The sequence below is a fragment of the Zootoca vivipara genome, chromosome 13 (assembly GCF_963506605.1).
Source record: "Zootoca vivipara chromosome 13, rZooViv1.1, whole genome shotgun sequence".
Lineage (NCBI taxonomy): Eukaryota > Metazoa > Chordata > Lepidosauria > Squamata > Lacertidae > Zootoca > Zootoca vivipara.
Genome location: NC_083288.1, coordinates 8089588 through 8107248, shown reverse-complemented (window position 1 = coordinate 8107248; position 17661 = coordinate 8089588).

Genomic DNA, 17661 nt, shown 5'->3' with positions numbered 1-17661 from the left:
ATTTTCTATCAAACCGTTCCCAATGGGTCAGTATGGTTTCCCACATCTCTGCAGATCTCATCATGAATACGGGGATGCCACAGGGGTGTGTGTTCAGCCCGCTTTTATATACGCTCTTTACAGCTGACTGTGCCCCCCAAATACCCCAGTAATAAGATCATTAAGTTTGCAGGTGATACAACGGTGGTTGGTTTAATCCAGGGGTCTCCAAACTAAGGCCTGGGGGCCGGATGTGGCTCAATTGCCTTCTAAATCTGGCCCGCAGACGGTCCAGGAATCGGCATGTTTTTACATGAGTAGAATGTGTCCTTTTATTTAAAATGCATCTCTGGGTTATTTGTGGGCCTGCCTGGTGTTTTTACATGAGTAGAATGTGTGCTTTTATTTAAAATGCATCTCTGGGTTATTTGTGGGGCATAGGAATTCGTTCATAATTTTTTTCAAAATGTAGTCTGGCCCCCCACAAGGTCTGAGGGACAGTGGACCGGCCCCCTGCTGAAAAAGTTTGCTGACCCCTGGTTTAATCACTGCTGAAGAGGGGGAAGCGGCCTATAGGAAGGAAGTTGAGCAGTTGAGGGAGTGTTGCAGGAAAAATAACTTACTCCTTAACTTAAAGAAAACAAAAGAGAGTATTGTAGACTTTAGGAAATGTAAATTGAATATTCAGCCACTTATTATTATTGAGGGGGGAGTATGTGGAACAGGCCTCCGTGTTTCGATTTCTGGAAATGGAGTTGAGAGACAACCTAACCTGGGGAGAAAACAGCAAAGACCTGATGAAGAGAGTACAGCAGAGGTTATATTTTCTGTGAATTCTCCGGGAAAACAATCTCTCAAAGGACCTGTTGACGGCATTTTACCAGTGTATTGTTGAGAGTGTATTAATTGATGGTCTGTGTGTGTGGTTCAGGAGCTGCACGGCCAGGGGAAAAACAATGCTGTCAGGGGTTGTAAAGACTGCAGAGAGAATAATTGGGTGCACTCTTCTCGCCTTGGATCAAATCTATGCTTCCAGGTGCCATAAGAAAGCTGCAGAGAGAGAGCGCAGGATAGTGTGCAACCTGGAAATGATCTCTTTCAGCTTCTGCCTTCTGGAAGAAGGTACAGAGTTATGAAGACTAGGACTAGCCGCCTGAGAAACAGTTTCTATCCAAATGCGATTTTGGTTTTAAATGCAGCGTAAGGTAGTCTTTATGGGAGTATATTGTATTTAATTATGGGGTATCAGAGTCTGTGGGGGGATGGGATAGCAGGCTTGTTGGTTTTGCAGGGGTCAGCAAACTTTTCAGCAGGGGGCCAGTCTACTGTCCCTCAGACCTTGTGGGGGGCCGGACTATATTTTGAAGGGGGGAAAAAGAATTCCTATGCCCCACAAATAACCCAGAGATGCATTTTAAATAAAAGGGCACATTCTACTCATGTAAAAACATGCTGATTCCTGGACCGTCCACGGGCCGGATTTAGAAGACGATTGGGCCGCATCCGGCCCCCGGGACTCCTGGTTTTGAATGTCTAATGTGGAGGTTTTTTTCAATTTCATTGTTCTGTATGGGACAATGATAATAAAGATTATACGGTGTGGATGGTGACCCCCCCCCCCCGGCCCAGAGCACAAATGTGAGCCCCCATGCGTGTTTGTCTCATGCCCCTTGGATATATGAAAGTTTTTTTGTTGTCGTTTTGTTTTGAGCATCCCTGATTCAATGGAATAGTTTGTTAAATGCTAGACCTTTGATGTTATGTTATTTTTAAAAAAAATCATGGAAAGTCCTTGTATCTGGTCTCCCACAGCTGCTGCTGTAGACGCGCTCCCTTCAATGACCAGGTTGGTGTTATTTTGACTTGGCCCATCCTTTGCCCCACCAATAAGGAATGTTGGGCATGAAGTAAGCCAGAAAAGCTCTGTTCTAGGGAAGGTATTTTGCCTTTTATAAATTTATATGTTGTTGTTGTTTAGTTGTGTCCCACTCTCCGTGACCCCATGGACCATAGCACACCAGGCACTCCTGTCTTGCACTGCCTCCCACAGTTTGGTCAAACTCATGTTCGTAGCTTCGAGAACACTATCCAACCATCTCGTCCTCTGTCGTCCCCTTCTCCTAGTGCCCTCAATCTTTCCCAACATCAGGGTCTTTTCCAGGGAGTCTTCTCAAAGTATTGGAGCCTCAGCTTCACGATCTGTCCTTCCAGTGAGCACTCAGGGCTGATTTCCTTCAGAATGGATAGGTTTGATCTTCTTGCAGTCCATGGGACTCTCAAGAGTCTCCTCCAGCACCATAATTCAAAAGCATCAATTCTTCGGCGATCAGCCTTCTTTATGGTCCAGCTCTCACTTCCATACATCACTACTGGGAAAACCATAGCTTTAACTATACGGACCTTTGTAGGCAAGGTGATGTTTCTGCTTTTTAAGATGCTGTCTAGGTTTGTCATTGCTTTTCTCCCAAGAAGCAGGTGTCTTTTAATTTCGTGACTGCTGTCACCAACAATTTATATCCCACTCTTCAAAAACACTTTACGAGGTTGCTTAACAGAACATGATGCAAAACCGAAATATAGATAAAAGCAAACTTGCAAAACAAACATTGGAGATCAAATTCACACTGGGCTGTGAATGGTACCCCAGAAGGGCCCATTTCTGCCAGGGCGCTGACTCATGTGAACCGGGGCAAGGGGGCTGGAGCCTGACTTGGGAGAGCAGGGCAGTGATTTGTGGTGACCTGTACCAGCCCTGCAGCAAGAATCAAGAGGCAGGGGAAGCTTCAGAGCTGGAGGAAGAAGGTCAGGTAAGTGAAGGGCCAGGTGCTTTCCCACACCCTCCTACACCACTCCTTCCCAGAACCAGGAGGGGATGGAAGAGAGAAAAGCAGAGGCAGCTTCCATGCAGGCGGAGTCTTTGGCTGCATGCATGCAGCCCGTTGGGACAAGGTACATAAACTGGTGGGGGGGGCAGGGGCAGCTCCCTATAGCACAGACCTGGGAATAGCTGCCTAGCTACCAGGCTGGTGTGAGGAACAGGGCATTTTTGGGTAATCTTTTGCACAGAACAAAAAAGCCTCCAGCAAGAGCACTAACAATGCCAGCCACAAGTGCCTTCAGGAATATCTCTGGATCCATCCACCTGCAGGCAACCTGTTTTAATTGTTCCAACAGCCCTGCAGAGGGACACACAAACACACACATGTCTGACCAGGGAGTGATGAAGGAATTTCTGCTTGACCCCAGATCACGTTTGTCCTGCCAATACAGAATATTGAAATATCAAATCCAGGGTATGCATGATTCCTGGTAATCTGGTGGGACAGTCCTGAGCTTTTTGTCATGGTAATTTGGAAGCTCTGAGAAACCCTGGACAAGTCAGCCTTTAGAATGTACATTGAGAATCCGCTAGACCACATTGGCCTGAATATAAGCTGCACCTTTAAAATTCATTTGGGGGGGTGGGGGAGAATACCCGAATACAGTGGTACCTCGGTTTTCAATCAGCTTAGTTCTCAAACTGCAGTACTTGGAACCCAAACACTTCAAACCCAGAAATGAGTGTTCTGGTTTGCGAACTTTTTTTTGGAAGGCGAACGTGCTCTGATTTGAGTGCACACTTCCGTTTTGAGCGAGCGGATTGGGAAGCGCCTCTTTCCTCCGTACAATGGTACCTCTACTTACGAATAACTACTTACGAATGTTTCTACTTACGGATGGAGCTCCGTCCGCCATCTTGGATGCAGTTTAGATAGGATTTTTTCTACTTACGATTTTTTTCTCCCAATGCATTCCTATGGGATACGACTTACAACTTTTTTCGACTTACAAATGTGCGTTCGGAAGGCATTAAATCCGTAAGTAGAGGTACCACTGTACAAAGTTTGGTGGCTCCTTGGAATGTATGTAAATGACTCCGGAGTAGGGAGACTTGGAAGCTGGCGATTCTCCCCCAGAGAGAAAGTGTTTGGGGGGGGATATGCTGGGCAGGTTGACCTTCCCGCCCCCTCGCCTTCCCTCCCCGCCCCCGTCCCAAGCCCGCCCCCAACTGAGGTCCAGGCGAGGCAGCGCGGGCGCTGCATTCCCAAGCAGGGTGATGTGGCGCTCGCACTGCGCGCAGGCAGGGCGTATGAAGGGAGGCAGAGGGGGCGGGCCACCCTGGTTACCATTCGGGGGGGTGACAAGATGGCCTACTGCTTCCCCCCCAGCTGTAGAGCGGCCAAGGGCCCACGCGGTTAGTATGGGTGCCATGCCAGGGACACACAGGCAGCGCCACCCCAACCGGCTCACAGCTGCTGCTTTGTCATGCTGCCCAAAGTGGAGACAGACGCAACTGTCACCCCTCCAGTTTGAGAGTTTTTCCTCCCCCACACTTAAACTCACCTCTCCCACATCCAGTTAGCCACCTCCTCCCCCACACGTGCTCCTCCTCCCTCCAGTTTGAGTGTTTTTCCTCCCCCCCCTTAATCTCCCCCCCTCCTGCCTCTTCCCTCCAATGGCAATGTGTAGATCATTGCCAGCTTTCGATACTGGGTAGTAGATTGCAGCCTGGTTTATTGCTTTTATTTTATGGTCTCATTAGATAGTAAAATTCATGTTAAATTGCTGTTTTAGCGGTTGTTTTTAATTGTCAGTTAATCAATTTTGCATTACTTTCCATGGAAAAGCATGCCTTGGTTTTGGAATGCTTTGGTTTTGGAACAGACTTCTGGAACGGATTAAGTTTGAGAACCGAGGTACCACTGTGTGTGTGTATGAATGAGACCAGCAATTACTCTGGAACAGGCATGTCAAACCTGCGGCCCTCCAGATGTTTTGGACTACAATTCCCATCTTCCCCAACCACTGGTCCTGCTAGCTAGTAGTTGTAGGCCAAAACATCTGGAGGGCCGCAGGTTTGACATGCCTGCTCTGGAAGGTCTCAGGGCAGCAGTATTTCCACACACACAAATGGCTTTAGCCATTGAGGTCCCCAACCCAGGCACATTTTCCTTGGGAGGAAACCCCATTGAACTGTTGGGATTTATTTCCAAGTAGAAGACAGCCTCCAGATCTGGAATGGAAACGACCATTTCCCCTCAAACGATGCCCAAATTGCTTCTTTTGTTTCGTGTATATTGTATTTTATTTTATCATATTACACATTGAATTCCATAAAACGATGCTCCTCTTAATTCTGTAGGATACCTCCTGCAGTCCTGCATCAGTTTTGAGCTTTCCCACTGCTTCTCAATCAGCATTCCTCTCTTTTTTAAAAAATGTATTTTTATTCTTAAAAAATTCTTGGTTTACAAAAGTATGAGCAGTGTGTCTCTCTCCTCCCCCCAAGTAACATTTTTACAGATCAGTTTCATTTGTTGAGACATTAGTGTTACATTAGGAAGAAAAGGGCGAAAGAGGTGGAGGGGGCCATGGTGAGTGGGGTTGGGGTTGGGTGACTATGTATCTATTTTAATTAATATATGTGTGGGGTTTTGTGTCAGCGTCGCTTGTGCAGGTTCTCTGCTATTCACATCTGTTCCTTTGGTGGTGAGAGAGGTTGGGGTTGACCTAGGGCAGGCATCCCCAAACTGCGCCCCTCCAGATGTTTTGGCCTACAACTCCCATGATCCCTAGCTAACAGGACCAGTGGTCAGGGATGATGGGAATTGTAGTCCAAAACATCTGGAGGGCCAAAGTTTGGGGATACCTGGCCTAGGGTGTGGTTGTTTGTTTGTGATTGGCTGTGGTGAGCTTTGCTGTCATGTGTGAGTGGGGACAACAGCCATACGAGAAATAGGCAAAATAACTAAGCAAGTATTAGAATTCACCCCAGAATATTCCCTACTAAACATCTTCCAAGACAATAACGCCCATTTACATCACAAAGAACTCATAACCCACCTACTTTCAGCAGCCAGAAATGTCACAGACAGACACTGGAGAGACCTGTCAGGAGTAAGTATGGTATCAAATAGTATGGGAAACAGCCTTATTAGAAAAATTAACCAATAAACTGAAAATGACACAGGGACAAATAGAAGAAGACACCTTCACCCCGGTATGACTCCTCTTTATCACATATCACAGCCCAACAAGATGACAAAAATCCACCAACAGCATACAAATCAATATGGCTAACCTGATCCATAGAATCATAGAACTATAGAGTTGGAAGAGACCACAAGGGCCATCCAGTCCAACCCCCCTGCCAAGCAGGAAACACCATCAAAGCATTCCTGACAGATCCAAAGCATTCCTCTCTTTACACAGGAGGTGTCCGCTGCAGCAGGCAAGGGCAGCCCTTCCCTGGGCATGCAGCAGCGAGCCATCTTAGTTGAATTGCCAGGTGGAGAGACTCTTTTCACAGGCATCAGAGGAAAAGCAGGGAAAGAATTCCGGCTGAGGAAAAGCACTGCTGCTCCCTGCAATCCTGTTAGACGAAACACTTCAACTTCCCGTTCCTGGTTCCTAGGGAATGGGGGTGAGCAAGCTGCAGGTTCCTCATCCCTGTTCTAAAAAGCAGGTGTCTTTCCCCCCCCCCCAATGATCCTGGGAGATGTAGTTTGTTAGGGGCTCTGGGAATAGTTCCCATTAGCAGAGATCTGCTGAGTCCTAGGAACTCAGCCATGAGGAGGGAGGAGGCAGGAAGGTAGGAGGAGCTCAGATGCCCAGTTCTTGAGTTGGAGAGGGACGCCGCGCTTTGGAAATGGAAAACCGTTGGGTGTTGAGTGTCCCAGGATTGTGCTTGCCTTCAAGGGGGATGCCTAGGAGATGGGGTTTGGTCGGTCCTGCTCAAGCTCTAACAGATGACTGAATGGGTTATATTGGAGGACAGGAAGGGATTCCCCTCAGATCAGATTGGCTCAGGCATATCAGAGAGGAGCTAGCAGATGTAGCGACAGCTAGACTGGAGACTGGAAGCAGCCGCCGGGACCATAGAACACTGGTCTTAAAGGATCTACGGTGGCTCCCAGTATTCAAAGTGTGGGTCCTGTATACCTGAAGAAGGGTTGCCACCTGACTCTTAAAAAACAGAGTTTTAAAATCCCATCCTTGACAGCAAGCTTAAAAGGATAGGAATCAGGCTGCAAAACCTTGTTTTGAGCAAGTCCAGCCATGAAGCTAGTTGCCTCTCTCTCTCTCTCTCTCTCTCTCTCTCTCTCTCTCTCTCTCTCTCTCTCTCTCTCTCTCTCTCTCTCTCTCTCTCTCTCTCTCTCTCTCTCCCCCCCCCCCCGCGCTCATTTAAGAAAGAATCAGGCAACAACCTGGGAACTTTAAAAATAAGCTTTACTTACTTTATAATCAGGCATCGGTTCACAATAGAGGCATTAAAAACTACAGAAAAAATACTGTTGTACATTTGCAGGAGACCCTAAGCCCCAGAAATTCATAAATGGTTGGATTTTGATTTATTGGGATATCAATGAAAGTACAGGCTTGCAGAACTGTACCATAAAAGGAATCCCTGGGCTGACTTTTGCAAACCAGGCTGGGGGGTCCTAGCATAGAGCAAATCTGTTAACACACCTGAGCTTGCTGGGCACACGACACAAGGGGAAGTGGGGATGAGCCCCCAATGTATGGTGGGTACACAACCTAGGGTTTTAAGGTCTCTAGCGGCCTTTAACTCGCACGAGGCAGTAACGTAGTGAGATTAATTTGGTATTATTTGTTTACACCATCACTGTGTGTGACCCTTTACAAAGAGGTTCCTTAGACGCCTTAATCTGACACAAGGAGGCAACAGTGAAAGGTTGAGGGTCCAGGGTGGTCCCTGAGTCCTGCTGAAAGACGTCAGCCAAAATCCGTCAGTTCAGACTTCTGGGTTCCCTGGCATTTCCCATATGTAACCTCTGTGACAACACGGGGCCCTCTGTTTGTATTTTCCTTTCTGGCTCCCAGGTCCTAAGACATGCAGGCAACAGCGGGTGCTGTGGCGCCGTAAAAAAGAGGAACCGGCAGTGGAAGTCGTGGTATGTTAACTCCATGGGAAATCCATACCGCACATGTGTGACCTTTGATAAGAAGGCTCCTGCCCCGAGGGGCTTACAGTCTTTAATATGACAATCTTTAATATCCTGGGAGACATAAGCCGGGGTCTCTGAGTTTAGACTTTGGGATTCCCTGGCATTTCCCATCTGTAACCTCTCCCTCTGTTTGTATTTTCCTTTCTGTCTCCCAGGTCCTAAGAGGCTACTGAGCCGTCGGGCGCAGATGCCAAAAGATTGCCAGCTTGAAGTTGTGGTATGTATATTCCATGGGGAATCCATTCTCCACATGTGTGACCCTTGATAAGAAGGTTCCTGCCCCGAGGGGCTTACAATCTTTAATATGACACAGGGAGGGAACAGATGAAGTTGGGGTCCAGGGTGGATCCCGAGTCCTCCTGGGAGACATAAGCCGGGGTCTCTGAGTTTAGACTCTGGGATTCCTGGACATTTCCCATCTGTAACCTCTTCCTCTGTTTGTATTTTCCTTTCTGTCTCCCAGGTCCTAAGAGGCTGCTGTGCCGTTGGGCACAGGTTTCGAAATGCCAGCTTGAAGTTGTGGTATGTTTCTTCCATGGGGAATTCATTCTCCACATGTGCCGGGAGGTTGTGGGACCAACCTGTGCGAACTGGGGCTGGGGTGGGCTGGGGTGGGAGCAGGCCTGTCTCCCCCCAGCGCCTTGCCCCCCCCTGCTTCCGAGCCAGTTGTGTGCCCAGGCAGGAGCATTGAGAGATGGCAGCCAGTGGAGACGTGGGCATAGGCACCATGGCAGGGGTGCTTGTTCTGTCTCCCTCCTTCCCTGGGTCAGCTGGCCAGGCTCCCTTGCCAGCACTCAAGCTGTCCCTGCTGTAGTTTGGGGGCTGGCCCCCCAGGGGCCCTATGTCCTCACCGCAGGAGGGCCCTGCCTCCGTTGACCCACTTTTCCCTGCTCTGCTTCTGGGTTGCTCTGTGCCACGCAATGCTTCCCCACTGCCCTCTCTCCATAATACGGGCATGGCTCCTTTCCGGCCCTGTCTGGCAAAGAAGCAGCAGCCAAAGTTTCCCCAAATTCAAAGAACATCTCAAGTTATTACAGTGAGGGAAACTTTGGCTGCTGCTTCTGAGCTATGCCAGCTGGGAAGGAGCCAAATTGCTCATACGGAAGGGGCGGCCAGGTTGGGGATACTTATAAGATCAGGTAGGAGGAAATGCTCCCTTCCCAGGTCCCCCACCCTCCTGCCCCAGACTGGGGCTAGCGTGGCTGGGAGCCAGGCGCCTGCTGATGTCTCTGTTTTCTTTGCAACGAGGGAACGACTCACCCTGGGAACCGCCGCATCCTGGGAGGGACTAGAGCCCAGACAAGGGCCTCTCGCCTCAGAGGTACGGGGACAGGGGGGAGGGGGGCCTTAGCGAGCACACCAGAAAGGCATGCAGGATCAGGCCAAGGGCTCACCTGCTCCAGCCTCCTCTTCTCCCAGGGGCCACCCAGATGCCACTGGGAAAGCAGCAAACAGGATCTGAGCCCAAGAAGCAGGTGTCCCGTTCTCCCCTGCTTCAATGATCCCTTCTTTCTTGCAGGATCTCCTGTCGGCACCACTGTGAATGTGGTGAAGCCTCCTCTTTACCCAGGGACCTCCCAATTGCCTGTGAGAATGCTGCAAGCAGGATTCGAGCCCAAGAGCCCTCTGCCCACCTGGGACTTCCTGTAATGGCTATTCTGAAGCATTTCCATCAGGACTAGTAGCCTTTGACCAACCCTCTCCTCCATTAAGTCACCTCATTCTCTTTTAAAACCATGCAGTCGGAGATGCTCTTTTGGCCCCTCTCATGGCCTGTGGCAGCCCATTCACATGTCCCTCAAAGCAGCCCTTAGCGCTGAGTTCTCTCCTCCTTCAAAGATATCTTCTTTCTTCCAGGATCTCCTGTTTGCACCGCTGTGGCTGCTGCCTAAGCCTCCCATAAAAAGAACAGGAACGTCTGCCAGGAGGATACCAAGTCCTTCTTCCTCCACAGGGCCACGCTTCAAGAGAATGGTCTCCATCACCAGCACCCAAGCTGATGGACAGAGAGTGAGACTCCATCTTCCGTTGCGTTCCAGTCTGGCCTTTCTGGATTGTAAAGTCCATCCAAGTCGCTGGAGGAATCCATTCTGCTCAGTGCCTTGCATGTCTTCTGGGATGCCACACAAGCTCAATAAAGAAATTGGTTGCTTTCGATATGCCAAAGATTAAATAATATACCGTGATAAAAGATTGTTAAAAATTTCCTTCATTCTCTGCTTTTTCTGGCTGCTTCTGGGAGCTCTGCTTAAGAAGGCTGGTTCTCATCAGCCCTTTCTCCGTGGAGTCCTTGAAGCTGCAGGTGAAGTCACTCCCCCTTCTCCCCCTTCAGGCTGCTGTTCAGCAGGTGAAGCGGATTCCTGCCCCATGACACTATCCCCCTCCCCAAGGTGCACCTCAACCTACCAGGTGGGTGCCGCCTTTTGGGGAGCACGGCGGTGGAAGTGTTGGACCAACTGGACATTGGGGGAGCATGGACATGCAAGGCCTCTTCCCCTGAGGATTTTCCATTAAGTCCATGTCCATTAAAAGGCCGTAAACCACCTCCCCCACTTTCTATCATCCTCTTCCTTGGTGATCACACGTAGCCAAGTAAGATTATCTTTCGTGAACACGATCTTAATAGTGAGTCCATAATGGACGGTGGAAGCCAATTCTGGGTCCACACGTCCTTCCACAGTTTCCTGGAGGGAGTCGTTGACGGTGAGGATTTCCCAAACGTGCCTTCCTCTTAGCTCATTTCTCTCTTTCGTCCTAATTTCGACCGTCTTCAAAGTCCATGACACCATCAGTAAAGGCTGTTCTCCAATTGGAGCACTCGAAAGCCAGCTTGTTCCCATTGTTTATACTACATTTCTTTTAGATTTGCATTGAGAGAGTCTTTAAACCTTTTTCCTTGACCATCACCATTACATTATTAAGTTGTTTGGGAAGACGATAATCAGGTATAGCCCAGGTCTGTAAAGCTGTTTTCCAGGTGTTTGGAGAGGGTGATGTGAGGCAACTGGGCCTTAGCAGTAGGAGCCAAGCCTTAGCTCCGTGGCCCTCCTAAACCGAGGGAATTCTGTTCCTGGGCAGCTGGCAGAGCCCCTCTTCTCTTGTCATGGAACGGCCACATGCCCCGGGCGATGGCGACTGGACTATTGATCCTAAGCTGAATAGCAGACCTGCCCAGCTTCAGGTGCCCCCTTCTAGAACCCACCGCTCTCAACCGACTCTCAACTGCCTCTCCCACCAACATTCAAACTCCCCTTCCAAGCCCCCGTCAATCTTCTGTCTCCACCAGAATTCCACTCTCTCTCTTTCCCCCTCCCTCCCTGCCTGACATTCCATTGGGAATTCTAACATCATCACTTCAATTACCCAATTACACATTTTTTTAAAAAATATAGATTTAGGGGGGGAATACCCACTAAACCCTGAAAATTGATAAATGGTAGGATTTGGGGTTTTGGGGGGTTTTGAAAGGAGAAATACAAGTTGCAAGGGCAGTTAAGAAAGAATTCAAGGGCCCGGAGAGACTAACTGGAAATGCAAGAGAAGTCCTTCCCCTGCAGTGTGAACAGAGATGGGGGGATCTGGAAGGGGGCTGGGATAAGTGGGTGCTTAGGTGGCAGGAAAAGAGAGGCTTTGAGCAGGGGTGCCGAGAAGGAGGAGGAAAGTCTGGAATCCACCTTATTATTATTATTATTATTATTATTATTATTATTATTATTATTATTATTATTATTATTACCACCGCTCGGCAGAGAGAGGGGAGGCACCCAACCTTTGGAGCAATATTTATGCATCCTGCTCTGTCAAATCATCCTATTAGAAGCACAGAAGCTTCCCGTTCCTGCTTCCTAGGAAATTGGGGGAAGTGAGCTGCAGGTCCTTCTCCATGTTCTAAAAAGCAGGTGTCTTTCCCCAAAGAATTCTGGGAGTTGTAGTTTGTCAGGGCTTCTGGGAATTGTATGTCTTTGAGAGGGAAGCTACAAGGCCCAGGATCATTTGTGGGACGTCATGTGCTTTAAATGCTTATTGGATGCACTTTAAATTATAGGATCATAGAATTGTAGAGTTGGGAGGGTTCCCGAGGCTCATCTAGTCCAACCCCCTGCAATGCAGGAATCACAGATAAAGCATTCATGGCAGGTGGCTTAAAAAACCTCCAAGTGTTGGAATTTCCTTTCTTGTAACTTAAATCCATGGCTTCAGGCCCTGCGGGCCTTTGGAGCAGAAGAAAGCAATCTTCCTCCCTCCTCTTGAGATATTGGCCGGCCTGCATGGCGTGGCTCTCATATCCATGTCCTGAGAGACAGAGAGCAAAACCTTTCTCTCTCCCCTTTCTCCACCCCATGCAGAATTGCAAGGGGTCAGTGCATCTGGCTGGTAAGAAGATGGTCAGAGTTTGGAGCCCAGCTAGGGCTGGCAGTGGGCAGGATCCTGGCATTGCGTGGGATGGACTAGATGACCCTTGGTATCCCTTCCAACTCTACCATGCTATGATTCTATCAGGCAGCTAAAGGAATGTGCAGGGGAGCAATATGCAGAACCAGGGGAGGAATAACCACACATGCCAACAGCACCCTCTTGCCTGACCCATGGTGGCCTCATCCCAGCACATTTTGAACCCCTGATTTTATTTTTCTTAATTCATCTGCCTGACAACCCAGCAGCCTGGCCCCTGTTTGCCAGCTGATGTCACAAAGTGCCACTTTGCAAGCAAGCCTTATATTGCCCTGCAAGAGGGATGCCTGTCAGATGACGGTGAGAGACTCATCATGGATAGTGTCTGCAAAGGTAAGAGGAGCTCCGAGGCCCAGAGGAGATGAGCGGCATATACATAAAGGAATAATAATAATAATAATAATAATAATAATAATAATAATAATTCATAGGAACAGTAGCTGTAAAATCTATGTAGGCAAAAATTATTATGCACCCTAGAGATTAATGAATGGTAGATTTGGAGTATTGAAGGGCAGATTGGAAGTCAGGGGGAAAGTGCAGGCTCAGATTTCTTTCCAAGCCAGGGCCTCACCTGGGAGAGAGAGAGAAACATGCCCAAAGGGGTGGTGGCCCATCAGAGAGCCTGGTAGAGACTTAAGCCAGGGTCTCTGAGTTTAGACTTTGGGATTCCCTGGCATTTCCCATCTGTAACCTCTTCCTCTGTTTGCATTTTCCTTTCTGTCTCCCAGCTCCTGAAAGGCTGTTGTGCCGTCGGGCGCAGATGTCCAAAGATCTTGAAGTTGTGGTATGTTTCTTCCATGGGGAATTCATTCTCCACATGTGCCGGGAGGTCGTGGGAGCAACCTGTGTGAACCGGGGCTGGGCTGGGCTGGGAGCAGGCATGTCTCCCCCCAGCCCCTCACCCCCCTGCTTCCATGCCAGTTGTGTGCCCCGGCAGGAGCATTGAGAGATGGCAGCCAGGGGTGGCGTGGGCTTGGGCACCATGGCAGGGGTGCTTGATCTGCCTCCCTCCTTCCCTGGATCAGCTGGCCAGACACCCTTGCTAGGGCTCAGGCTGTCCCCACAGAAGTTTGGGGCTTCCCCCGGGGGGCCCTATGTGTCCACCGCAGGAGCGCACTGGTTGCAGCCGGGCTGCTCTGTGCCACGCAGGAGAAGTGGGGCTGGGGGGAGGCTGCAGAGTGAGGAAGGGAGGGAGCTGGGAAGGAAGACAGGTGGGTGGGGGGAGAAATATTGAGGCTGATGTTCTCCAGAAGAGAATTATTAGGGGCAGCCCACAGGACCCCTGTCCCCTAGAGAGTAGAATGTCCTTCTTCCTTCGCAGGGCCGTGGTTTGGGAGGCTCTGCTCCGGCGGCCGAGCAGCAGCCCAGCGGTGCCAGGGGGAACCTCACAGTGCGCAGGTATGCTGGGACCTTGTGTGGCAGGGGAAGTTTTCCCAATCATCCTGCCTGCATACTGGGTACCACATGGCAGAGGGGGCCCAAGCATTGCAGACAAACAAGGGGGAGGGGTGCCAAATTGTAGGGTCGTAAGGCAGCGCTGTAGTTAGGGGGTGGTGAGGTGGGCTCCCGCCAGGGGCGCAGGTGAGGGGCACGCACACAAAATCGGCTAAAATCATGTCCATAAAAATGTCTATGAATAAAAATATCAATTATTGCCTCATAACAAAGAGTTTAAAATGGAGGGTGAACTGAATGGGTGGAGGGTTGGAGGAGAGGCAGCAAGAAGAGCAAATTTGTCAGTGGCTAGGGGGTGCAATCTGGACAGTTCTGCCAGGGGCGCAAGATCACCCAGCTATGGTTCTGCGTACAGGGCACCGTTGACATTTGAGAGCCCAAAGTTGGCCCTTGGTTGGGCACAGATCCAGATTAAAACCTGTGGAGGCCCCTAGACAGTCCAAATATCACTGGGCTCCTCACAAACAATCTGATATATTTTTTATTTTAGCAACCGGCAATATCCAATTTTAATACGCAAAACGAACAGTATTGATTCTGATCCGTTGTTTCCTGGCCCATAGGCCGGTGCCTGCTCTGTCTGTTGGGTAATCTGGATCTGGTTGGGAATACTTCTGTGGAGATGAATCCTATGATTCTCCATCCACCCCCCAGGGTCCTTCCTTTCTTCAGACTAAGGCAGACATTGTGTTTGGAACTGGATCTGGGGGAGAAGTGGCCCTCCTTGCCTTCTTAGCCCATCTTTCCCCCTAATTTCTCAGTTACCATAATGGTCCTTAGAAGAAAAGAGATAGATGTTCTTATCTATATATTTATCTGGAACTCCTCCAACCTATCAGACTAACTGAGCTTCTTTCTTCCTTAGGCGAGAGGCCGGCCAGAACAAGGGGGGAAAGGTTCCCACTTCAGGTAAGTGGAAAGGCCAATCGAGTGCCCCATATTATAGGAATGCTTCCTTCCCGTGTCCCCCCCACCACAACCTCATGTGCCATGTTTCTGTTTTATTTGCAGTGAGGGAGCCTTTCCCCATAGTATACTTCGTTCTGGCGGAATCCCTGGAGAGACGTGGCGAACATCAGGTACTAGGGCAGAGGGAACGAAGGGTCCTTGTGAAACATGTTTCGGGATATCTACGAACACACTCCCCACCTGAGGCTTCCAGGAAGTGCTTTTCAGAAGCATTCCTCCCTCCAACTGGGTTATCTTGCATAACCCTCTGCACCATGCAATTTTCTTACCCTCATTGAAAGCCCCCTCATCCAAGATGCTCTTGTGGGGCATCTGGTTGTCCTTGGCTTCCACTACAGGATTGCCAGGAGAGAGAAGCCTTTCAATCTTTGGTGTGGCTAAGATAGCTGAATGTGCCCCCATTCCTCATATGATGTCCTTCTTCCTCCACAGGGCCACGCCTCCAGGGATGAGGCTCCAGATCTTGCTCCCGGGATGAAGAAGCAGAAAACATGCCGGCGGCTCCCGGCTGCGATCCCTCGCAGTGCTGCCCCACTGCCCATTCTCCGTACGGGCATGGCTCCTTCCCGGCCCGGCTTGGCGCAGAAGCAGCAGCCAAAGTTTCCTCCCATTAAAACATCAGAGAGGGAGGAAACTTTGACTGCTGCTTCTGTGCTAGGCCGGCTGGAAGATGCCCGTACGGAGGCCAAGTTGGGAGCATTAATAAGATCAGGTAGGAGGACATGCCCTTCCCTTGTCCCCCACCCTCCTGCCCCAGACTGGGACTAGCGTGGCTGGGAGCTAGGCGCCGGCTGATGTCTCCGTTTCTTTTGCAGCGAGGGGAAAATTCAGCCGGGGAGCCGCCGCATTCCGGGAGGGACTGGAGCCCAGACAACGGCCTCTCGCCTGTGAGGTACGGGGACAGGGGGGAGGAGGGGGGGGCTTAGGGAACACACCAGAAGGGCATGCAGGATCAGGCCAAGGGCTCACCTGGTCCAGCCTCCTCTTCTCCCAGGGGCCACCCAGATGCCACTGGGAAAGCAGCAAACAGGATCTGAGCCCAAGAAGCAGTGCCTAGCGCCCCGTTCTCCCCTGCTTCAATGATCCCTTCTTTCTTGCAGGATTTCCCGTCGGCACCGCTGTGGATGCTGCCCAAGCCTCCCCCAAGGAGAGCTGGTAAGAGGAAGGGGAATTTTGCCTGGGGAGGGGAGAACACCCTACGAGTTGAGCGTACGTGTTCATGCTCTCAGTGAATTTCTGAGAAAGGCGGGTTTGGGACCTTTGGGGCCTTCCTACAGGGCTTGCTTGACTACAACTCCCATTGTCCTTGACCACTCTCCTTCCCCCCTTCTTCTTTTTAAATAAAAAAACAGCTTGAGGAGGAAGAGGAAGAGGCCTTTGGATCTCAGCTGAAGATTCCAGATTCTGATGTTTCAGCTGCTGAAGCATTTGAAAGCTGAGATGTTATAAATAGAAGAGCGAACATTTCCCTGTTCATCCTTTGGACATATCGGTTAATATTGTTGTTGTTGAGTCAAGATAAGATGAATTTTCTGCCTCAGAGAAATATTCCGGTTTTGAGGATATTCTGAACGACCCGGCACAGAGTGAAGTAATGGGAAATCCTCATCGTTTGGTTGAACACAAACTTGGTGTATGATGTGCACATACTCCTTCCTTCTCATGAAAATGTTTCTTACCTGTGTCCCTGTGGCTTCAAGTAAACCATATTAAACAGTAGTTGTACACACAATCTCTCACCTACCTTGATGAAAAAAGGTACATTAAATGCTTAAATATATTCCCTTTGTTCTGTGTTTACTGTCAGTAAAAATGTCTTGTAATTGGGTATTTTCTTAAAAAGTAGGGAAACATCTCTATTCAGGGCAATTTCTGCCTCATGTCTGCCACTGTAGAACTGTAGACATTAAAAAGTCTATAGAAAAGGGACATTTTAGATGGAACGTTCTTGTTCTTTGCCATATATAATCCAGGTACTTGCTGTTTAATCTTTCTTTCCTTCTTCTTGATGACTTGACATGCCAGCTTTTAAAAACAATGAGTAAGATTTTCCTATAAATGCAACCAAACGAAACCAAACCAAAACCTGAGCTCCCCACTGGGGCAACACAAGCTCTGAAGGGTTCAGGCTGTCGCAATTTGGGAAATGATCATGTGGCATTATAGAGGGAGAGACCAGCTCATCAGCACACAGCCTCTAAGACTGTCCCCGGAGTGAGAAAACCTCCCAAATTAAATCCAAATAAGGAGAGAGATTTCAAAGAATCATTGGAACAACTTTTGAAAGGAGTCTGGGAGTGAAATAAGGGAGTCCCCTCTAGACCTGGTCAGAACCACGTGGGGAAAATCGGACTGGAAAGAACCGGGTACAACAAAACCTTTAGTCTCAGAGGATATGGGCATAGAAGGGATCAAAGAATTGTAGAGCTGGAAGGGACCACAAGGATCATCTAGTCCAACCCTCTGCAAGGCACGAGCCCCACGTTGGGCAAAAGATTCCTGCAGTGCAGGGGGTTGGACTAGATGACCCCCAGTGTCCTTTCGAACTCTACAATTCTAATACAAATGGTGTGAACAGCATGTATCTGAGGGGCTGTGATGACCCACTTGGTTGCATCCTGCAGGGATAGAGGGCCTCACCCTGAAGAGAGACTGCTTCCCATCACTCATTTAGAACTTTCAAGGTTTGACAACCAGGAGAAGGAAGAAAGTAAGGAAAAATCTGTTCCAGGATCTGTTGACTTCTTGCTGCTCTGCATGGGCACCAGGGCACACTAGCAATCAGCAACGGTTG